At 45.4% G+C, this 24,242-nt stretch overlaps 1 long non-coding RNA gene across 1 annotated transcript; it reads left to right on the forward strand.

Moving 5' to 3' along the window:
• Window positions 1-1,076: 1,076 nt before the first annotated feature.
• LOC121818703 (uncharacterized) lies at window positions 1,077-21,774 on the forward strand. Its single transcript, XR_006058740.2, has 2 exons — window positions 1,077-1,641; window positions 17,968-21,774. It is a non-coding gene; the product is annotated as an uncharacterized LOC121818703 (long non-coding RNA).
• The last annotated feature ends 2,468 nt before the right edge of the window (window positions 21,775-24,242 follow it).

Genomic DNA, 24,242 nt, shown 5'->3' on the forward strand with positions numbered 1-24,242 from the left:
GCATTTCCCAAACATATGGCATAGTTACAAATCTTAGGCCACCGGCTCAAGTTGACAAGAAGCTATTTAATTTCTGACTTTGGATCCCTTTCTTTCAGATTGATAGGGAAACCAAACCAAACATAACCTCCCTTCCTGAAGTTCTCTCACCACCTGTATCCGGCCCCCCACCCCCACCCCCCGGGGGCTGGACACCATACTACCCTCTCCCCCTTTCCAAGTGGCTGCAGGAATTTTCTGGTTCTCGCTCGCTGGTGCACGCAGGCACTGCTTAGACGTCCCACATCCCCGCCCACACAGCCCTGCCAGACCTGTGGTCTGGGCTAGTCCTTCTGTGACACTCAGAGCAAAGGAATCCTGTCTTGCAGGCGGGAGCCGCTCCCTCCAGCTCCCCTGTCGGCACCGCTCCCATCGCCTCGGGCTGGGCCCCGCTTTCTCCTGGCTCCCGAGAGCCCCTGGCTGAAGCCCTGGTCCCGGTCGTGCTGACCTTTCCCTTCGCCCCCGCCCTGGGCCGCTGCGCGACACGCAGTCGGGGAATGCCTGCCTGCCTCTTTCCCCGACTCCCGCTTTCCTTGCTCCGCGCCTCCCCCGCCCCCCACTGCTCCCCCCTTCCTGGTTCCTTCCCTCCTCCCTTCCCCAGCTCAAGTACTTACTTTCCCGGCAAGGGAAATCCCTCTCTAGTCAACCAGTCTTCGCTGGAAAATCGGCTGAATTCTCCTAAGGATTTTTGGTTTTAAATAACAAAAGCCAGAAAGACTGGCCGTTTTTTCTGTCCTAACTAAAGCCTCCGTTATGGCTCTGAGCACTGAACCCCTAGCTCCTTCAGTGGGGGGAGACAGTGAAATTGGGGGAGGTGGGATAAAGAAGCTCATCTCTGAAAATACCTTTGGCTCCATCACACTGGTTTGAACTTGGGGCTATCTCAGGGAAAGTCTGCCAGCAGCTTCTCAGGTGGCGCCCTGAGAAGCCTGCCAGGTGCCCAGGGAGAGCCCCGGGCTGGCCCCAGGGCTCACAGTCTGCAGACCCACACAGACTGGAGGGGAGGTTTTCCTCCCCGGATTCTGTCTGCCCTTCCCGATCATAGACCCAAAAGCCGAAGCGTGGAGCCGAGGTCGGCCTGGAGGAGCTGGGCCCCCGGGCTGCAGAGGGCGAGTTGGGGGAGGTTGCTGTTCTAGGTGGCGTTTTGAAAACTTGTAAGACTGCTCCTTCAACGCCTTTGCACTTGTGTCTCCACCGGCCCTGATTTCTGAGGCGCCGTTGGCACTTCTGGAAAGGACCCTGATCCGCATTGTGATAGGACTCCGAAAGCATCTTAAAATCTCTTGGAAAAATAGCATGTTGATTTACCAATAGCTGCTGCTGCTGCTAAATCGCTTCAGTCGTGTCCGACTCTGTGCAACCCGATAGACGGCAGCCCACCAGGCTCCGCTGTCCCTGGGATTCTCCAGGCAAGAATACTGGAGTAGGTTGCCATTTCCTTCTCCAATGCATGAAAGTGAAAAGTGAAAGTGAAGTCGCTCAGTTGAGACTCCTCGGACTGCAGCCCACCAGGCTCCTTTGTCCATGGGATTTTCCAGGCAAGAATACTGGAGTGGGGTGCCATTGCCTTCTCCGATTTGCCAATAGAAGTGACGCCAAAAGGTAAAGACTCCACCTGACTAACATAGATTCAAACCTGGTTAAACGGGCATGGTTAATAGCAGGCCATGTCTACCTTGTTTATTTCAGATAGCATTTATATTGGTGGCAACTATGATAACAAATCCTAGGGCCTTGATAGGATCAACAAATTACCAAGTGCTAATTGTTTCTGCCAGGTGTAAGTGAGGAGATAAATAGCTTATAAATTAAACAGTAGTGCCCAAGGGTGCCATTGCTAGACTCCTGGGCTCTTCTGCCCTCGCTGGCAAAATAATTTCCTCTTATCCTATAATTAGACACTTCTACCTTTAAAAATCCAACCAGTCCATTCTGAAGGAGATCAGCCCTGGGATTTCTTTGGAAGGAATGATGCTAAAGCTGAAACTCTAGTACTTTGGCCACCTCATGTGAAGAGTTGACTCATTGGAAAAGACTTTGATGCTGGGAGGGATTGGGGGTAGGAGGAGAAGGGGACGACAAAGGATGAGATGGCTGGGTGGCATCACTGACTTGATGGACATGAGTCTGAGTGAACTCCGGGAGATGGTGATGGACAGGGAGGCCTGGTGTGCTGCAATTCATGGGGTCGCAAAGAGTCGGACACGACTGAGCGACTGAACTGAACTGAACTGAACCTTTAAAAACTGCACTCCTTAAAGAATAGGGTATCCTCTGCCAAATATAGAAGAGAAGAAAAAAGATAAGGGGGACAGCGCTCTAATATATTAAATGTCAATGACATTTCATCCTTTTGTCATCATTGAAGTACAGACTATCTTGGATCATAACTGGTCATCTATGTAGTTTTTCTGTAAGGAGCTACTTTCCCAGCACTGAAGCATGCCGATCATCTCTTCTCGTCCTGCATGGCCTGGCTCCCTTCAGTACCCTGCTGGTCCACGGCAGCTGTTTGCTTCCATTTCTGCTTCTGCCTCGAATTCACTTAAAAGTGTCATTATACTGTCAGGCGAGTGTATGCTGCTTGGTTCTTTTTCTCGTCACAACAAAGATTTGGAGTGATGGACATTAAAGCCCCCTCGGCGCGTCACAGCTCTTGGGTCTTGGACAGACCATGTTATAGCTCTTAGACAAATCAGTGTTACAGCTCTATTTTATTTAGAAGATAGCAGGAAAATCCATCTTCGAGGCATGAGGGCACGTCCATCCAAAGACGAACAGAAGAGCGCCCCAGCACGTGAAGGGGTGTGGAGAGAGAGAGAAAGAGAGAGAGAGAGCCCTTTGGCTCCTCTTTTTATGTGTTTTTTTCTCCCCCCTGGGCCTGCGCTATGCAAATTGGGCTTAGTCAGGAGTGCTGTTCTACCCGAAGTCCTCACTCGGTCCTCGAACCTTCCTTTGACTTTCCTCTATTCTATTTTCTCAGACTTTCCCTTCCTTTTCTTTTAGCCACTGCCATTTTGGACTCCATTTCCCTATACTAACTTCCTAACAATACCATCTTAGGTTGAACGGTTCTATGAAGACCTATAAGACCTTTTAGTACTAACACCCAAAAAAGATGTCCTTTTCATTATAGGGGACTGGAATGCAAAGTAGGAAGTCAAAAAACACCTGGGGTAACAGGCAAATTTGGTCTTGGAATATGGAATGAAGCCGGGCAAAGGCTAATAGGGTTTTGCCAAGAGAACTCACTGGTCATAGCAAACACCCTCTTCCAACAACACAAGAGAAGACTCTACACGTGACATCACCAGATGGTCAACACCGAAATCAGATTGCTTATATTCTTTCTAGCCAAAGATGGAGAAGCTCTATACAGTCAGCAAAAACAAGACTGGGAGCTGACTGTGGCTCAGATCATGAACTCCTTCCTGCCAAATTCAGACTGAAATTGAAGAAAGTAGGGAAACCACTAGACCACTCAGATATGATCTAAATCAAGTCCTCTATGATTATACAGTGGAAGTGAGAAATAGATTTAAGGGCCTAGATCTGATAGATGGAGTGCCTGATGAACTATGGACGGAGGTTCGTGACATTGTACAGGAGACAGGGATCAAGACCATCCCCATGGAAAAGAAATGCAAAAAAGCAAAATGGCTGTCTGCAGAGGCCTTACAAATAGCTGTGAAAAGAAGAGAAGTGAAAAGCAAAGGAGAAAAGGAAAGATATAAGCATCTGAATGCAGAGTTCCAAAGACTAGCAAGAAGAGATAAGAAAGCCTTCCTCAGTGATCAGTGCAAAGAAATAGAGGAAAACAATAGAATGGGAAAGACTACAGATCTCTTCAAGAAAATTAGAGATACCAAGGGAACATTTCATGCAAAGATGGGCTCAATAAAGGACAGAAATGGTATGGACCTAACAGAAGCAGAAGATACTAAGAAGAGGTGGCAAGAATACACAGAAGAATTGTACAAAAAAGATCTTCACGACCAAGATAATCACAATGGTGTGATCACTCACCTAGAGCCAGACATCCTGGAATGTGAAGTCAAGTGGGCCTTAAAAAGCATCACTACAAACAAAGCTAGTGGAGGTGATGGAATTCCAGTTGAGCTGTTTCAAATCCTGAAAGATGATGCTGTGAAAGTGCTGCACTCAACATGCCAGCAAATTTGGAAGACTCAGCAGTGGCCACAGGACTGGAAAATGTCAGTTTTCATTCCAATCCCAAAGAAAGGCAATGCCAAAGAATGCTCAAACTACCACACAATTGCACTCATCTCACATGCTAGTAGAGTCATGCTCAAAATTCTCCAAGTCAGGCTTCAACAATATGTGAACCGTGAACTTCCTGATGTTCAAGATGGTTTTAGAAAAGGCAGAAGAACCAGAGATCAAATTGCCAACATCCGCTGGATCATCGAAAAAGCAAGAGAGTTCCAGAAAAACATCTATTTCTGCTTTATTGGCTATGCCAAAGCCTTTGACTGTGTGGATCACAATAAACTGTGGAAAATTCTGAGAGAGATGGGAATACCAGACCACCTGTCCTGCCTCTTGAGAAATCTGTATGCAGGTCAGGAAGCAACAGTTAGAACTGGACATGGAACAACAGACTAGTTCCAAATAGGAAAAGGAGTACGTCAAGGCTGTATATTGTCACCCTGCTTATTTAACTTCTATGCAGAGTACATCATGAGAAACGCTGGGCTGGAAGAAACACAAGGTGGAATCAAGATTGCAGGGAGAAATATCAATCACCTCAGATATGCAGATGACACCACCCTTATGGCAGAAAGTGAAGAGGAGCTAAAAAGCCTCTTGATGAAAGTGAAAGAGGAGAGTGAAAAAGTTGGCTTAAAGCTCAACATTCAGAAAACGAAGATCATGGCATCTGGTCCCATCACTTCATGGCAAATGGATGGGGAAACAGTGGAAACAGTGTCAGACTGTTTTTGGTGGGCGGCTCCAAAATCACTGCAGATGGTGAGTGCAGCCATGAAATTAAAAGATGGTTACTCCTTGGAAGGAAAGTTATGACCAACCTTGATAGTATATTCAAAAGCAGAGACATACCTTTGCCAACAAAGGTCTGTCTAGTCAAGGCTATGGTTTTTCCAGTAGTCAGGTATGGATGTGAGAACTGGACTGTGAAGAAAGCTGAGTGCCAAAAAAATTATGCTTTTGAATTGTGGTGTTGGAGAAGACTCTTGAGAGTCCCTTGGACTTCAAGGAGATCCAACCAGTCCATCCTAAAGGAGATCAGTCCTGGGTATTTGTTGGAAGGACTGATGCTAAAGCTGAAACTCCTATATTTTGGCCACCTTATGTGAAGATATGACTGACTGGAAAAGACCCTGATGCTGGGAGGGATTGGGGGCAGGAGGAGAAGGGGACGACAGAGGATGAGATGGCTGGATGGCATCACCGACTCGATATGAGTTTGAGTGAACTCTGGAAGTTGGTGATGGACAGGGAGGCCTGGCATGCTGCGATTCATGGGGTCGCACAGAGTCGGACACAACTGAGCGACTGAACTGAACTGAACTGAACAATATCATCACATGTATTCAACGCCAGTTAATGTGTCTTAAGTAACACAAATGCCAGTAGTTCCCTTCCCAGCTTCCCATCTCAAGTGAGAATTGTAAGGGTTGAATATGACTATCACATTATTTTATGCAGACACAGAGTGCAATGCAGTGTGAAGGGTTTTGTTTTGATTTCTCCCCCTCCCTCCCCCCGCCTTTCTTCTTCAGCCTCTGAACATCTGGTTGGAAGTGTGTTATCTGAATAGTGTTATTTTTCACTCTGCTTTAGTCATGGTGTGCCAAATGTGTTGGATATGCTAAAGACAAAAATGTGTCCATTTCTTGTCATTTCATCCATCCATCCATCCATCCATCTATCCATTCATTTGCTTCATCATTTATTCGTTGCATGTTTACCAAACTCCTTTGGTTCAGATGCTGTGCAGGGTACTTGATGAGAGACAAATGTGAGCTTGGCACACGTCTTTCTGCTGAGCTCAGAGGGAGAGGCCAAATTTGTAAATACTGATTACAGCATAAAACTGTGGGCAGGCCCCACCCAGCTGGGGCTTGGCCCGGAAGATTCCAATGAGGAAATAAAGCAAAGAGGAGCAGCAGAGGCAGGAGTCCCCTGCCTCTGAGCAGCAGGAGCAGGGATTGCAGCCCCCTTGCTGAGCTCCCCTCTGTAGCAAGTAAAAGCCTACAGTGCCTGGGGTACAGTGCAGGCTTGGCCAGGAGGAACCTGAGAGGATGAAACACAGCATCGCCAAGCTTATCCCATTCTATACTCCCAGTAGCTCTATGGTTCAGGTGCTGCCCCAGTTGCTCCGTAGTGAAGAGTGAGAGGGATAGAGGAAGAAATTCCAGCTGTCCTTGCTTACTGTGACCTTGGGTAAAGGAACGTAATCTCGCTGGCCTTGGTTTCTACCTCTCAGGCTTGTGAGTATGAAATAAGTTTACATATGTAAAACGCTGAGAATAGTACATAAATTCAATAAATAATAGCTATCATTTCATTACTAATCTCCCGGATTAAGTTTATTGAGTATAATTGACCCAAATCAGCCAGCTGAAAAGGGGCAGAGCCAGGGGTCAAACCACTTCCTTACTGCAATGCTATAGAGTGTACGGGACCACGCAGGTCAAGACTGGGTGCAGGGACTTGCCTGGTGGTCCAGTGGCTAAGACTCCATGCTGCCAATGCAGGGGTCCGGGGTTCAGTCCCTGGTCAGGGAACTAGATCTTGCATGCCACAAAGAAAATCGAGGATCCTGAGTGCCACAGCTAAGACCCAGTGCAACCAAATAAATAAATAAACAGTAAAAAAAAAAAAGACTGGGTGTAACCAAGGAAGACTTTCTGTAGAAGTGGCAGCCAAGCTGAGTTTGAAAGAAGGGCCAGGACTTAGCCAGTGGTGGAAGGCATTTTGAGAAGATGGAGCTGTTTGTGCGAAGTCCCCTGATTGTGTGAAAGCATGACTGATGTGTTGGGGGAATTGAGGTCTCTGTGGTTTGGCAGACGGAGTGGGCAGAGCACACGTGAAGAGTTTGGTCTGGATCTTGAAAGCCTTGCAGATTCTTTGTTTTGTTTTCGGTACTAGTTATATGTTTATATGTAGAGTGGAAAAGAGTGAAGGAGAAACTTAAAAATATAGGTCATCTGTACTTATAATTTACTTATTGCTTTTTTTATGATGTTCTTTTAGCTTAAATTGATCTTTCAAAGAAATTATATCACAGCAGTAAATGGAAAGCTCAAAATGGCAGATGTGTTTTGAAATTCAGATTTTTTCTGATTCAGAAAGGTGATATAATGCATATACTCAACATTAGTTAACATCCCCCCAAGGGCAAAAGAACTGATGAATATTTCTTCAGAGAAATGTATGCATATTTTGTTGTTCAGTCGCTTAGTCCAACCCTTGGCAACTCCATGGACTGTAGCACACCAGGCCCCCCACCATCTCCCAGAATTTGCTCAAACTCCTGTCTCTTGAATCGGTGATGCCATTTTTACATCACCAATTTTACACTAAATGCGTATTTACACTAAGATAAAGACTATTCATAAGGGCTTCCCTGGTGGCTCAGTGGTAAAGAATCCACCTGCCAATTCAGGAGACCTGGGTTCAACCCCTGCGTCAAGGAAAGAAGATCCCCTGGAGGAGGAAATGGCAACCTACTCCGGTATTCTTGCCTGGGAAATCCCAATGGACAGAGGAGCCTGGCGGGCTACAGTCCATGGGGGTCTCTGAAGAGTCGGACGCAACTTGGCAACCGAACAACAACGAAAACAAATACTACATACATAGCTTGCTTCAAATCAACTTTGGCTCCAAACTTCCAAAAATTTTTTTTCATTATTCAGAGCTTTTTGCATTTTAGAATGTGGATGAGTAGTATCACTTGCTTTAGATGGAAGGTAACAGAAAATATATTCATTGCACAGGAAATCCACGTGACTCAGGCCCAGCTCACCCCCCTGCTGTAGGCATTCAGTCTCCCCTGGCAACACTAACAATGCACAATTTGGGGAACTGGGTGGAGGGTGGACAGAAATTCTAAGTGATATCCTTGCAACTTTTCTGGAAAGTTGAAACTATTCTAAAATTAATTTTTTTTAAGTTAACTTTCTCTTAACATTGAGAACTAAAGAGAATAAAAAGCAGAATCATCTTCTCATTCAGTCATTTTATTTTCTATTGCTCCCTCCTCATCCCATCTGTAATCTTCCCCATGGATTGATTCCTTAACTCCCAGGGCAAGCTCCCAGACTTGGGAAACCCTGCCTGGGTCTGGGCTAAGCCATGCTCTCTGAAGTTCAGGCCAAGGGTTTGGGCTTTTTCTGTGAGTGCTCTGGGTACATTAATGTTGTTTAAGTAGATTTGGGGGTACCTTTGAGAGTATCATCTGGGGATGGGGTGAACAGTTTGGCTGAAGCAGGAGGAGCTGGGCAGGGGAGGGAAAGTTTGGTGGTCATGTAGAAAGGTGGGAGGATCGAAGGGGTGGGGATTCAGCCCCCACCCCCCCAGATGCTGGAACAGGGCCAGGGTATGGAGGAGAGTGCATTAGGGGGCCTGCTGGGGCAGGGAGCTGACTTTGAAGGGACCAAGGGCACCTTACAGAAAAACCTTCGTAGGACTGGAAGTAGAGCTCGGAGCCAGAGAGGCAGTTTTGGACGCTGACCTTTTTGCACACTGGGGCCCTAGAGCTGGAAGACATCTGCAGGAGAGAGAAAAGAACACTCCACTGCCCTGGCCCCTCACGTCCCTACCTCTACCCTCGCCTGGATCCCAGGCTTCCTACACGGTGCGAAATAGGCAGAGGGACCTTCATTGTAGGTGGAAAAGAAGGCTTGGTCCTTGTTGTTAACCAAGAAGCCAGTGGAATCGGGATCTAACAGGTAAAAGATGGAGACCCTCCCCTAGAGGACTGGATGCCCAGGACTGCCAATGCAGGGAGCTGCTCTACCAAAGGGAGAGGAACCCATACCAAAACAAGAACAAAAGATGTGCATGGAGACGCCCTAGAGAAAGCAAGGAAACAGGGCTTGCCTCTGCAGAGTCTGGGGGCCTGTGTGCACGCGGAGGACACCAGTGTAGTCTACGTGCCTATTTTTGCCTTCAAATTATTTCTTGCCCATCAGCCCCTTGTCTGAGCTACCAACACCAGGAACCCTGTGCCAAGCCAGTGCCGTTCTGGGGCTTAACCCCACTGCTGAGCGCAGTAGAGAAACTGGGGATGCTGGGGACAGTGGCTGAGCTTGGATCTCAGCCCAGGGGAGAGCTGTCCTGAGCAGAGGCCCCTTGGCCCCCTGGGGTCCGCCCCCTGCCCCGCCTCCCCAGGGCCAGCCTGAGTGGCAGCCGGCTGCGGGCCTGACTGGGAGGCGGGTCAGCCTGGTGCCCCCAGCAGATGTCAGTCTGGGAACAGGAAGCAGCTTCTCTGGGGCGTCTGGAAATAAATAAATAAATAATAGCCACAACCACAAGAACGGTCTTTTATTCTGAAGTTAAAAAAAAAAAAATGTTTTAATGACTAGAGCATTTAACACATCGGGGGTTTTCATTGTTTTCAATTATGTGCAATTCTGAAAGGAGAGCACAAATTCTGAGCCTGAATGGAGAATTGTGGGGCTGTGGATTGGTGCTGTTTTAAACATTTGCTTTACTACTTTAAGAAGAGAACTGTAAAATGGAAATAATGATATATTATTACAAGTAAATTACACTGTGGAGTAGCATTAATATTGCAGTTGAAACCTAGAATTTGAAATAAAGATGGAAATATTCATTTGTACATAGTTTTTGTTCTTAGAAAAATGATTTGGAATTAAGCAAGAAGCTTCCTTCCCCACGTGCACCCTCGACTCTGGGCGCTCCCCGGCCCCCACCACCCTGCCGCTGGGACAGGAGACCAGGAGTTCTCAGCCCTGGGTGCTGGCGGGGCCGGGGCGGTGTCTTCCGTGCCTCCCCCAGCGTGGGGTTTGGTATCAGTGCGTCATAGAAATGCAGAATTTAGAAAGTAGAAATCCTGTCTTGGGCGGTGGGTGGGCCTAACCATCTTAGGTGCTTGGGGAGAGAGACTGTGAAGGGGGTGCTGGCAGGGGAGCTTTACTTTTGGCAATCACTTTCTGTCACTTTCTCTCTTCTTCTGGGAAGAGGGCTGGGCAAAGGGCAACAGGGAAAAGGTTAGGGTCCATAACTTCCTTCTGTTTGTCAAGTTTCATCCCCCTTTCTCCCCCTCACCAACACACACACACACACACACACACACACACACACACACACACACAGTTTGGCTTGCAGGATCTTAGTTCTCTGACCAGGGATTGAACCCAGGCCTCTGGCAGTGAAAGCGCCAAATCTTAACCACTGGGCCGCCAGGGAATTCCAAGTCAAGTATTTTTAATTTTTATTTTATCTTATTTCTTTTCTGTATTGGTAAACTATTCTCCTACAAGTATTTTTTAAACTAATACAACTGAGCTCTGCTGACTATATTTTCTGAACCAAACATCAAGGCCTGCTGTGCTCAGTGATAAGAAAAGATCTTTAGAAATGCATCCTATAGGGGCACCGCATCATCCTACAACCAGAGCCAACATGGGCTCACCAGGGCCCATCCATTTGCTGACCTGGCCCTGACCACTCTGCCCAACTCTCTTAACTCTTTTCCCCTGAGGGTCCTCCATACAGATCACTGTCTTTCCTCAACACCCATGCAGGCCCCCAAACTCACCATTGCAGAGCGCACCACCTCTGTGAGGTCTTCTGGAGCACCCTGTCACCCCATGTACCCTACATATGAAGTCACACCCGGCATTTATCTTTTACCGTTTACCACAGTGTGTCCCCCCATTTGATCATGAAATAACTAGAGCCATCTTTGTATTCCTTGCCCATTGCAGGGAATAACAATAAATGGTTACTGAATGAATGAATAATCTGACAGTTTGGGAGGTGGGAACAGGAAACATTATTTATTGAGTGTATAACAATCGCCCTGCAGGGTAAGCATGATCTTTCTTTGTACAAATGGGAAAAGGGAGGGTCAGAGATGTTTAGTGACCTGCCCCAGGTTATACAGCCAGAAAGGGACAGAGCAAGTCTGCTGATTCCCCAGTCCACCTTTTCACCCACATCATGGAGTGAAGACTGACTCAAAGAACCCCCAAGATGTACCCTGGGCACCACCAAGAGATCTTCGTGGTGTTTATCAGTTCCTTGGAATCTTTATGATAGCCTAGCAAATACCAAGGGTCTTCTTCCTGGAGATTTAAATTGAGCTCCTGGTAATCACACCTTACCCCGACCCTTTCTCCTATCCTCATTACCTTTTATTTGGAAAACTTTAAACCTGCAGAAAAGTTGAAAGAGTAGGACAATAAACATGAGTATATGCTTCATATTTGCATATAAATAAACTCTAATATATGTATTTACACGTTAGGAATTTAAAATTTTCTGCATGGTTCAGATTTCTTGGTAAACTATTTGAAAATAATTAGCAGACTCCTAAATATTTTAGCAGGCTTCTGTTAAGGAGAAAGATTCTCTTCCATAATCACAATACCATTATCACACCCAGCCAATTAATGGTTAATATCACACCCAGCCAATTAATGGTCTATACTCAAATTCCCTAACTGGTTTAGGAATGTCCTTTCATACCTATTTTTGTTTTTTGATCCAAGATCTAATTAATTGAGTTATCTCAATTGGTCTCCTATCTCTTTGGTCTCCTATAATCTAAAACAGTTTGACTTTTTTTTTCTTTTTCATGATACTGACATTTTGAGTCCAGACTAATTTTCTTGTAGAGTGTCCCACATTCTGGATTTCTCTATTTGCTCCCTTGTATTTTTCTCCCCGAGAGTGGCACATACATACATGTCATTGCGTATGTCCTGCTGCATTTATCAGGAGGCACATGATGTCAGTTTGTCACGTTATTGGTGGTATTATCATGTTTGATTATTTGGTGTGAAGGGCAGCCTCTTAGATAGCTCCCAATAGTCCCTACCATGGGTGTTCATGTCCCATGTGTCCGCCTTCCCTTGAGTGTGAGCTGGATTTAGTGACTTACTTCTGAAGATTAGCCTATGGTAGGAGATATAAAACGTCCCTCCGGAAATTAGGTTATAGAAAGACCGTGGTTTGCATTTTGGGAGCTCTCTTCATATGCATCACTTGCCCTGGGGGAAGCCAGTTGCCATTCATGTGTGTGTGTGTGTGTGTGCACGCGCGTGTGAAGGTGGCCGTAGGGAGAGGTCCACAGGAGTAGTCTGGAAAGTGAATCTTCAGAGGCCTGCCACCTGAGTGATAGAATTGACTATCAGAACTTCTAACCAGACCGTCCAAAATTTCGTTAGGAGACGTTCTTTCAGGCTGAGGTCTATATCCTTTTGACCTATTTCCATCCATGTTTGAGTACTTTCTTACTTTCTGGCTCACTTTGTATTTTTTCCTGCCCCGGACCTGGAGTCAGTCAACTCTGCAAGGTTTCTTTTAGTAGAGAATGGCCTTCAGAAACCAGGCTCTGATCACTGAGTTTGCTCATTGCCACTGGGTTATCATTGCTTATAGACCTTTGAGTGGACAGAGCTAGGAAATGCATTATTTTCTAATAGAAATTTCCTCCAATTCAAATCCACCTCCACAGGGTTCTTCCTCACCTTCCCACTCTATATTTCTGTTTCTCTTTCTCCGCAGTGAAAACCTTGATTCTCAGAAACACTGTATATTAATCACTTGTTCCATCCTACAACATACTCAAAATAGTTTCAGAATTACTATCCTAATATCATTTCCAACAAGAAGACTTCTAAGAAAAATTCAGACTTTGCAGTTCTATTTATTCTTAGAATGTATCCCACCAAAGTTATACAGAGTACAGCAGTCACACATCATTGAAATTAACTGTGTGTATGTGGTCGGAGGTGGGGAGGGGGGGTCCATTATCAATTTGCTATGCAGTTAGTTTTCTTTGTTTCTATTTGCATTTAGTTTCAAGAAACGCTTTCTTCAAATCTTTTAAAATTTTGTATATTTTTCAAAAGTCAAAACTCTCTCTATAAAAAGTATACTGAGAAATTTCCCTCCCACTTTTATTCCTTTCGCTCCAGTCCTATCCATCCATTTGTATTAGGTTCTGATGTTTTCTTCCTGTGTTTATAGTATACCAAAAGTAGTATCCATTCTCTATCACCTTGATTTTTTTCACTTACTGTATCTTAGAAGTCACCACATGTTAATCCACTAGAAGTATTTCTCAGTCTTTTTCAGCTTTATATTACTCCATTGTGTGAATTCATCACTGTTTGGCATTTAAATTGTTTCTAATACTTTGTTATTGTAAATAATGTCTCAGTGAATAACATTATAAATATGTTGTTTTATATTTCTGGAAGTGTACTTTCAGGATGAATTCCTGGAAATCAGGAGTGTTGGGTCAAAGGGGAAATGCATATGTTGTCTTGTTAGATATTCCAAAATCCCTCCATAGGCGTTGTATCATTTTGCAGTCTCACCAGTAATTACAAGAATCCCTTTCTCCTTAGAGCCTCACCAACAGAGTATATTACTAAACTTTTGAATTTTTGACGATTTGAGAAAGACTAGTTTCTTAATGTAGTTCAGATATACATCTATATCATTATGTGTGAAGCTGAACATCTTTTCATACTTTTAAAGTCAATTTACACATTTTGTGTCTGTGTGAACTGTCTATCCATGATTTCCCAATTTTCTATCATCTTACCCTTCCCTCCCCCCAATATTTATTATTTAAAATATTTATTTATTTATTTTGCTGTGTTTGATCTTAGTCACAGCACAAGGGATCTTCAATCTTCTTTGGAGCCTGTGGGATCTAGTTCCCTGACCAGGAATCAAACCCAGGCCCCCTGCATTGGGAGCACAGAGTCTTAGCCCCTGGACCACCAGGGAAGTCCCTCCGCTCAGTGTCTCCTATATCCTTAATATTATAGACAAGACGATAGCTATCTTTTTATTTTTTGCCATGAAGCAGGATTTTTTAAAACATTGAATTTATTAATATTTTCATTTTTGTATCTGGCTACTTAAGTTTTCATTAGAAAGCATTTATTTGGGAGTTGGATTGAGCCTGGACCAGGTTTCTGTGCTTGCCAGTGTTGTATCTCCCTTTTGTGAGTCAGTGTGAGGAGACTTCTTTCCCCTTCTGCCATGGGAGCTGTGAGCCTAGCCAGTCTGGTTAGTTTGTTTCTCTCTTGGGAGTTCCACATCTCTCCTTGACCCAAGGACCTATTGGTTGGGGACAGTTGCTTAGCTCTCATTGGGAGTGGTGGATGCCACCCTGAGAGAGCAAGCTGCACATTCTCTGTCTCAGCTGGGAAAGCAGGTACCCCGAGCTGCCCTTGGACTGCACACGGGTTTTGAGTCAGAGAAAGACTATCCGGGGTATAAATAAGTCCACCTTATTTTTTCCTAATACTTGTGTGCTCCCCTGATGGCTTGGACGGTAAAGAATCTGCCTGCAATGCAGGAGACCTGAGTTTGATCCCAGGATCGGTAAGATTCCCTGGAGAAGGAAATGGCAATCCACTGGAGTGTTCTTGCCTGGAGAATTCCACAGAGCTACCTACCCTCCGTGGGTCGGAAAGAGCCAGAAACGGCTGAGGGACTAACATTTTTTACTTTTGTGTGGTTTCATCTTTTACACTTAAATTTCTGTTCCACTTGGCGTTTGTCCTGGTGGATGGTAGGAAGTATGAGGTATGCCTATTTTCTGGTAGGCAAGGTGGCCCTTGGAGATGCCCGGGGGCGGGGGTGGCGGTGGGGAGAATAAGCGGCCGTTCTTATGGCCTCGGCCTCTAGGTGGCGCTCCTCTAGATTCGTTTCTGCGGGGCTGGAGGAGGAAATACTGTAAATCGTTAGAACAAAAAGGAAGTGACTGACTGGTTAGGTTTCATTGGCCAAGAGGAAGCATCTAGTGGGAAGTTCCCCTCCATCCACACAACCTTGACTTCTATAGGCAGCTCGGTGCTTCTTTCCTCACGTTAGAAAATATCACTTCCTCCATGTCTCTGTTTCCTAGCAGGAAGGCTATGTGGGCCGAGTGTGTGTGCACAGAGATGGCCTTCTCGGTGTCTCCAGGCCCTGGGGTGAGGCAATGGGCAGAGAGGTCAAGATGGCCCCTGTCCTGACCTCTACTTCTCTGGGAGCCTGGGCCTGGGGGTGATAAGACCTTAGTTCCTGCCCAAAGCCACTGCCAACTGGTGCATGAAATGCCTAACCTCCTGTTCCTCAGTAGCCTCATCTGTAAAATGGAACAATAATGCCTTCCCTGCCTGTATGCCAAAGATGTCAGTGGAATAAAGTGATGTAAATGGAAACGTGTGTGCAAAGTAAAAAAACACTGTACAAATGCATTTGTACTGTCATCATGGTTACATCTTATCAGATATGAATTTGTCTCTCTGGGAGAATATAATGGCCAAAGGAATTTGCAGTTATAGGCTACTTTGCTGTAAAAGGTGATTTTTCCATGTATCTTTCCTCTCGTGGAAGCAACACAGACTTCATGAGAAAATTTAGAAGATTAGCTTAAAACAAACTGCTGAAATACAGTCCCTAGAAGAGGCTCACAACGAGCTTTCCTAAGGATCCCTGCTGCTGCTGCTGCTAAGTCGCTTCAGTCGTGTCTGACTCTGCGACCCCATAGACAGCAGCCCACCAGGCTCCCCATCCCTGGGATTCTCCAGGCAAAGACACTGGAGTGGGTTGCCATTTCCTCCTCCAGTGCATGAAAGTGAAAAGTGAAAATGAAGTCACTCAGTCGTGTCCGACTCTTAGCAACCCCATGGACTGTAGCCCACCAGGCTCCTCCATCCGTGGGATTTTCCAGGCAAGAGTACTGGAGTGGGGTGCCATTGCCTTCTCCGTAAGGATCGCTAAACCCCCTGAAATTGTGCACAGAATTATATATGTGTGCAGTTTTCACAGCTTTTATCAGATTGCTATAGGAGTTCTTCATTCAAATATGAATAAGAACCAGATGAAAAAAGAAGCCAGTCCAGTCCCAGGGGCCCTTCCCCATTTAACTCTGCAAGGTTTAAACTGGCCCTAGCTCCTTCCTCAGCCCGATTGGATCTTTTGGCTACTAGTCTCACTTCTTAGTGGAGCTGGTCTGGAAAGAAGGATAAAAGAGATGTGGGAAGGCTCTAGAAGGAGTCTGTGGTGTCTAAAAAGCGAAGGTGAAACCCTGAAGCAGTGTGGTCCAGGGGCAGCTCAGCAAATACATTAGAAAAACAATTTTGTAAACTCTTGTCATGCTGCAGTGGTCTTCCCTGTGTTCCTGGAATATGCCAAGATCATCCCTGTCTTGGGGCCTTTTGCATAGGCATATTTGATTACCTAGAACATTCTTGCCCTGGGTCTTCTCCTGACGTGCTCTTTCATATCATCCAGGTCTCAGTTGTATGGTTACTTCCTCAGAAAAGTCCTCCCTGATCACACAATTCCTCCAGCCCAAATTATCTTTCAAGAGTAACCATCACTATGGGAAATCATCTTTTTTATTTGTTTGTGCTTCGTCGCTCAATCATGTCCGACTCTTTGTGACCCCATGGACTGCAGCCCACCAGGCTCCTCTGTCCGTGGAGATTCTCCAGTCAAGAATACTGGAGTGGGTTGCCATGCTCTCCTCCAGGGGATCTTCCCAACCGAGCGATTGAACCCAGGCCTCCTACATTGCAGGTGGATTCTTTACAGTCTGAGCCACTGGAGAAGCCCAAGAATACTGGAATGGGTAGCCTATTCCTTGTCCAGGGAATCTTCTCATCCCAGGAATAGAACCAGGGTCTCCTGCATTGCAGGCTGATTCTTTACCAGCTGTGCCATCTTGTTTTTTATCTGCACTGCCAGACCCCCACTCAGCAGAGTGAAAATGAAATGTGGGCAGTAACATAGTATTCCCAGGGTCTGCATCAGATTCTGATGTGGGGAAGCACTCAACACATATTTACTGAATGTATAAGTGTTACATAGAAGGAATCGTGTTCTTGGCAGAAAGTGGTGCATCAAGACTACCCTGATGGTCTAGTGGTTAAGACTCTGTGCTTCCTCTGCAGGGGGCGGAAGTTTGATCCCTAGTCAGGGAAGTTCTGCATGCTGAGTGGTGTGGCCAAAAAATAAATAAAGAAAAGAAAAGAAAAATAAGAGCGGTGAAAAAGAGGCCTCCAGCTTCTAAAAAAGAGAAAGGAAGTGCTGCGTAAGCATTTTGACTCTTCTTCCCTCAGTGCCAGCGTGTGTCATCAGGTCCTGCCTGTGTGTTCAGCTTCTAAGAAATGCATCGTGCTGTCTCTGCCCTGCTCCAAACCCCCAGATTCCCTGTATCTATCTCCCTGCTGCCAAACTTCCCTGAAACACAGGTCTCCAGCTCTGTATCCTCCTCTCTTGCTCCCGCCAAGCCCCCACTCATGGGACAGCCAGCCTCCTCATGAGTCCTTCTTGCCATCTGGGGGGCTGAATTGAAGTGTCTTTCCCATATCTACCTGCAGGCCCTACTTTTTCGGTCAACAGATCTAGCTCTCTCATTAGTGGAGCCCAAGCATGGCCGTGTAAGCAGTGAAGTCCCTGGAGAAGACATAAGTGTCTGCCTCTGAGGTGCATGGGGCTTCTGAAGTCAGCAGGATGTGGAGGGTGTAAGGAGGGTCAGGGCAACAGCTAGAGGGAACTTTCTGAGGATGTCTCTCCCCCACAGGGCAGGCCTGAGGCTCCTAGATAGCTCTTGGGGAGCTGGTGTGCAAAGATGCTGGAGCTGGCCTTCCACAAATCAGGCAAGCCCTGGGAAGGCCTGGAATGGAGTTGCACCAAGGTAATGAGATGGCCTTGTCCCCACCTGTTTTGCAGCTGTGGAGAGCCATACAAGGGTGAGCAGCTGGTTGTGTACTACTTAAGAAGAGAGAAGGCAAACCGGGTGAGACCAGAGATCTCGACTTTGGTGATGGAGCAAGCGCTGACCACTGCTGGTGATGCGGGCTGATCTCCATGCACAGCTGCTGCCAGGTGTGGCTGGGCAGGGGTTAGCAAGTGACTACTTGCCCCTTAGAAGAACCCACACTGGAACCAGAGTGGGAAAACGTTATGTAAGCTGTTCAGGAACAACGTTTAGAGACCTTTCCTATGAAAGACACTGTATTTCCTGTGAGTTATTGCCATTAAGAATATTTATTTTTAATATCAGATGTCTAAATTCATCTGCTCCCTACAGATCATTTCATCTTAGACTGAGCTATCTTAGCAGAAAATATGCTTTCCCCAAATGTGTCAGTTCTATTTTTAAAAAGGTTCAGTGACCTATTTCTGTAATTCTCATAGACACCGAAAGAACAGCAGAGTCTATTTAGGCTCAGCTCTGTGTCACTGAAAGTTACCCCTGCCCAGGTGTGGCCTACAGAGGCGCCATCTTGCTTTGAAGTAAAGACGCATAAATAAATGGGAGGAGTATTGTCAGAGTGAGGTCATGGGAGCGTAAACACACCCGCATACCCACACTTCTCCATTTTTGAACAATGTCATGGTGACTACGGTCCAACTTTAGCCAAACTTTAATTAGGAGATTGCTTAAGAGTCAACCATTTCCTGGACAAAGAACTTGAAAAGACAATTTACAAAAGAGGAACTGTTAATATATGGAAAAATGTATTCATCGACTAACATATGAAAAAATGTATTCATCGAGTAATATATGGAAAAATGGTTAGCTCCTCTAGTCATCAAGGAAATGAAAATTCTCTATAATGCTGCTTTCCAAAACTATCCTATGGTGTGAGATGTCAGGATAGCAATCACCCTTGGGTAGGGTGCAGGAGGGTGAACGGGTGAAATGCAGGGGCTTCTGGGGTCTGGAAATGTTCAGTTTCATGATCAGAGTGCTGGTTACTTGGGGGTGTTCACTTTGTAACCATTTACTCATGATTTGTATACTTCTCTGTATGTATGATAAACTACACAATAAGGTTTACCCAAAAAAAAAAAAAAAGTCTTATTAAGCTGGCAACAAAAAACCTTTTTTTTTTGAAGTCATCAAGAAGCTGGAATTTTCACATATTGCTAGAGGCAGTGTACATGAATACAGCCTTCTCTGGGGAACAATTCAGCAATATGGATTTGAACTCTTAGAAATATTCCTATTTGTTAACTCAATAGTTCCACTTCCGAGACTCTATCTTAAGAAACAATCCTAAATGTCAAAAAAAAAAAAAAGTTTAAAGTTGCAATCTCATTGAAAGTAACCAAAAATGTACAATAGCAAAACATTGCAAACAATTATAAATGGTTGACTATAGGGCAACAGTTAAGAAAATTTTGATAAATCCCATGATGACATTTTATGGACATGTTACAATAAGCTGAAGTGAGTAGTGAGAGAAGGGAACACAGTACAGTCTGTAGGAAAAGCAGAATGTGAGATAGTAGACACAACAATTACAACTACATTAAAAAAAGGGGGCGAAACTGTGCAAAGAAAATCACCAGAAGATGGAAAAAAAAAAGCAATGCTTGTGGTTTGGTTAACAGGTCTATGTGGGATATAATTTTTTTAGTGTACTTTCCCATGTCATCTAGTTTTATTGAATGAGCCTGCATTACTTTGGTAAAGGAGGGAATGCTCTAAGGTCAGTCTTGTGCCTTCCACTCATTTTGGAAGGCGCTGTCCTCTATTTCTCCTGGGTCCCTGGACACCAGCCAGTCTGTGTAGGTGTCTAATGTCACCATCCTGGGTGGAATGGAACCAGCATTGAAAGCTAGCTTCTCTGGGGGAGGACATGAACCAACTGTCCTCTCCATCCTGAACGATGTGGGCTTGGCTCTGATGATGCAGTGAATTCTCTTGCTACAAGAGTGCCAAGGCCCTACTTAAACACTTGAAATCCAGAGGTGTGAGGCGTGGGGAAAGCAGGAGTTCGAAAATATGAGAAGAAAAGTACAAAATTAAAATGTACAGACATTTATTGCAGTGGTTACAAAATGTAAATTATGTCAGCTTCTTTCATCGTTACCTTTGATTTCATAAAAATGTCATTAAATTGGAGATCCATTTGTAGGTTAAATTTCTCTCATATTCAGGTTCCTGACATTCATGACTTTTGAGAGAAATTCATAGCTAGTATATATTAAATTATTTTTTTTGGTAGCTATATAATTTTTAAAAGCAAAGTGATAAATCTCTCTGAAACAGCAATATAATTGTTTCCTGTGGGATAGACATGTATTTGAATGCCTAATTACTAGACCACCAGGGAAGTCCAGTAGTTGGAAGTCCGTGCTTCCACTACAGGAGGCACTGGTTCAGTCCCTGGTGGGGGAACTAAGAGCCTTCGTGCTGCAGGGTGTGGCTGAAATAATAATAATAGTATTAATAAGCCTGTTCTAAGGTAGGACAGAGACTTCACAGGTGAGGGTATCTGGGTCTTGGAGGTCTCCTTGTTCTTTGCCTCAGATAATAAGCAGTTGATTAAGAGGCCTCCTGCCGCACCTTGCCCTTCTACTAGATGAGAATGTATTCAAGTCTGTCCCTGCTGAATATGCCCTCTTGAAAGAAGCCAGCCCTGACCCCTGAGGCTAGGTAGGCCCCCTCCTGCCCTCACTCCTAAATCCTGTGCTGCTTTTTATCAAACCTCTTTGAATTGTAATTATCTGCCGCTGCCCCGGGAGATCCCTGAGAGTAGGGACCACTTTGTGAAGATCTTTCTTAACCTTGTGAATGCTCCCAGGTGTTGGGGATTAAATGAAGGGATGACGGGATGGGAGAGACAGCATGGGGTGCAAAAGACGGACAGGATTTGGAGAAGGCAGGTGTGGCGGGGGTTTGGAGTTGAGGGCAGCCAGAGACAGGGTTGGGTTGAGCAGACTGTGCGACCTCTGGGTACGTACAGGTGCTGGGTCCATGGGGATACTTCAGTCTGGAGGGCAGGGGAGAGGCTGGGATAGAGAACCAGATGGGGGCCACCAGTATAAATGGTGGGGAGCAGGGGCTGGAGCTGCTGCAGTGGTTGTGTAGAGGCCATGTAGGAAGTGCAGGCAGAGAGCCTGGGAAGCCTCAGCACTCGTGGGGTGGGAGAAAACATGGTAAAGACGGCAGGGTCTATGAGGTCTGAGTGGTTCCAGCAGAAAGAGGAAGAAAGCTGTACCAGGAGGCTTGAACGCTGGGCGAGAGGCCAGTAATAGACGTGAACACTCAAGTGGGTTGAGTCTGTGCCTGGCCCTGGTCTGTGCTTTGTGGGGATCATCTCAGGTGATCTGCAGGTCAGTGTTAGGATAAACCTGTTTTTATAGATGAGTGAATTGAGGCACAGATGGGCTAAGCTGCCCAAAGATGTAGAGGAAGGAAGTGAAGACTCAGGGACTGCACTTCAGACTCCATCACAACAAGAGAGAGATTACCTCCAAGTGCAAGTGAGGCTGGAAGAATGTCCCCAGGGGGTGGTATTAGAGAGCCTCAGGGCAGTGTCTGTGATGAGGGCCCTGGCCAAACTGCAGGGGAACTGGTGAGTCAGCAATCAGTCAAGGAGACAGTGGGTGGCTGTTTAATGAAGTGCAGCGGTGCTTGCAATTTCATGAATGTATTTGATACCAAGAAACAATTGCCAGTTTATACTTTTACAATTTAATTTCTTTTTAAAATCATCTTAGCTGGTTTGGGGTAGCCTGCAGGGTTTGAGAGCTTCTTCTGCCAAAAACAGGGAGACTTTGTCCTACATCCCACGCATAGCAATCTGATGTCCCAAGCTGGGCTGAAGAAGCGGCCCCGGGTGCCTGACCATGATGGTGTGCTCTGCTGGCGGTGTCTTGTTCTCATCATCAGAGGAATGGCTGATGACGTCACTGTGGAACCTCCCAGTGTCGTGTCCATGACTGGTGATCGTGGCCTTGGAGGCCTGCAGTTTTCTTGGCCTACAGAGCAAATGGACAGTATCTTATGAAGGACCGCAGCCAGCTTCCTGTTTACAATGGGAGGCTTAGGTTTCATAATCCTGGGCTGATCCAATGCAGCAGACATTCCAAAACTCAATAGATTTCTTGTTCTGTTCATTGGATTTGTGTCCTATAGAGTTTTTTCATGGCTAGGGTATTCATGAGAATGAAACTGCCAGGCTATCTGAATGTTAACATGCCTTCTGAGAAAAAAATCAGTGGATAATGGATTTGCTCCTGTTAATAAAGTTTTGAAGGCTGTATCAATCCTCTAACATGAAATGTGGGAAAGAATGAAAAGCAGCAGAAAAAGAAGCATCTGTGAATAGATAGGAAGCATATAAAGCTCGGACTAGAAAGCCTTCTGCATATGGAAGAGAGAAGCTTATCACAGTATTTTTTTTCCTGCTGACCTATATGACATACATTAATGATGTGAAGTGACATGATCTTAGTTTTTCGCTTCTTAAAGAAAATATACCCCATTTCTACAACTAGATGATCAAATAAAACAATCTCTTTTACAACCCTCTTAACATGTTTTGGAGATGTTTCTGATTTTCAAGAATTAGTGTGAAATCAGGAAGCAAGATTCCATATACTGAGAACCATGGATGGCTGATCAACTTTATCTATGGTGCTTTACCTTTAAAAACTGTGTGATAGTACATTGTTTCAGATATATATTTAAAACTGTTTCCTCAGTAGTAAGAAAGGAGCAGAAATAATTTTTTTCTAATTAAAAAAACTACCTTTGGGTCTTCCCTTTTGGTACAGTGGCTAAGACTCCACCCTCCCAATGCGGGGGTCCGGGTTTCAATCTCTGGTCAAGGAACTGAATCCTATATGCCACAACTACTCAGAATGCCTCGAGTAACAGATCCCACATGCCACAACTAAAGACCCAGCACAGCCAAATAAATAAGTAAATTAGTGTATGTGTGTGTGTATGTATATATATATATATATATATATATTTATTTATTTATTTATTTATTTATTTATTTAATGGGCAAAAGATTAAAAAAAAAATTTCTTTGAACATGGCAATGAAAACTGAAGCACCTTTCCATTGCTTTGCTATCGTCCTCCTTAAAGCAGAGCTGGCCATAAGTAACACTGCAGGCCTTTCTGTTCAATATTTGACATTATGGATTTTCCTACGTTTCCTTTGTCCATAGACACTTTTCTAGAGCCATAATGCCTGCAGGGCCACCTGGAAAGTGAAAAGGGAGGAGGGACCCTCCATCCGTCACCGCAGATATGCCCACTGCCCAGAACTCTCCCCTCCGGTGTCTCTCCTCGCTGTGTGCCTCTCTCTTCCACCAACATTGAGACCTACTATGATCATCCTGTAATACGGCAGCCAGCCCCCTGCTCTCCAACTTCAGGGGCTCCTTTCCCTGCCCTATTTTGTTCCTTTTTTTCCCCCATAGCAGCTGTCAGCTACTAAGTAATCCTACTTAATTACTACTTATGCCTTATCTTTGGGGTTTACTGCACATTTCCCCCTGACTGCTACAGTGCAAGCGCCTTGAAAGCAGGCATATTTATCTATTTTGTTCTCTTATTCCAGGTGCTTGGAGCAATTGTGGGCAACTAGTACACCCCCCACTCATATTTTTGGAAAAAAAAAAAGGACTTCTCCCAGGGAGCCATGAGTCCTTCATGAAACAGGAAGGGCTTTGGCCAGTCCTTGGAGGATGGGCAGGCTTTCCATCAGAGAAACAGGGAGGCCAACCAGGCAGGGGAGCAACACGAGCAAAGGCTGAGAGACAGGGGCAAGGAAATCACTGGGGAGGCAGCAAGTGGGCTGGCTTGATGCTGCCCAGGCTGTGCAGCATCAAGTACCAGGATCAAGGCTGTGGCTTTTCTTTCACAGACAATGGGAAGGAAGAGAAGGAGTATGGAAGGTTCTGGGCAGGAAAAGTTCTTGATGCCAGTAGTAGTTTAGGAAGATTAACCTGGAAAGGGGGTCCCCTCTTGGATATTCTCCTAGACCCCCAGTCCCCATTAGCCTGGGACTCTTCTGTGCCTGCATTTCCTCCATGTTCTCACTATCCCATGCTAAGCCAGAGTCAGAATCTGAAGGTGTGCGGCACATCATAGATTTGGAGGGAGGTGACCTTGGCTCCGCCTGCTCCCCTTTTTCTAGGTGAAGCCAGGGGAGCCATTACCCACAGCCTCTGGTTAGAAATGGCATGCGG

Source organism: Ovis aries, chromosome 2, assembly GCF_016772045.2.
Source record: "Ovis aries strain OAR_USU_Benz2616 breed Rambouillet chromosome 2, ARS-UI_Ramb_v3.0, whole genome shotgun sequence".
NCBI classification, from domain to species: Eukaryota; Metazoa; Chordata; class Mammalia; order Artiodactyla; family Bovidae; genus Ovis; species Ovis aries.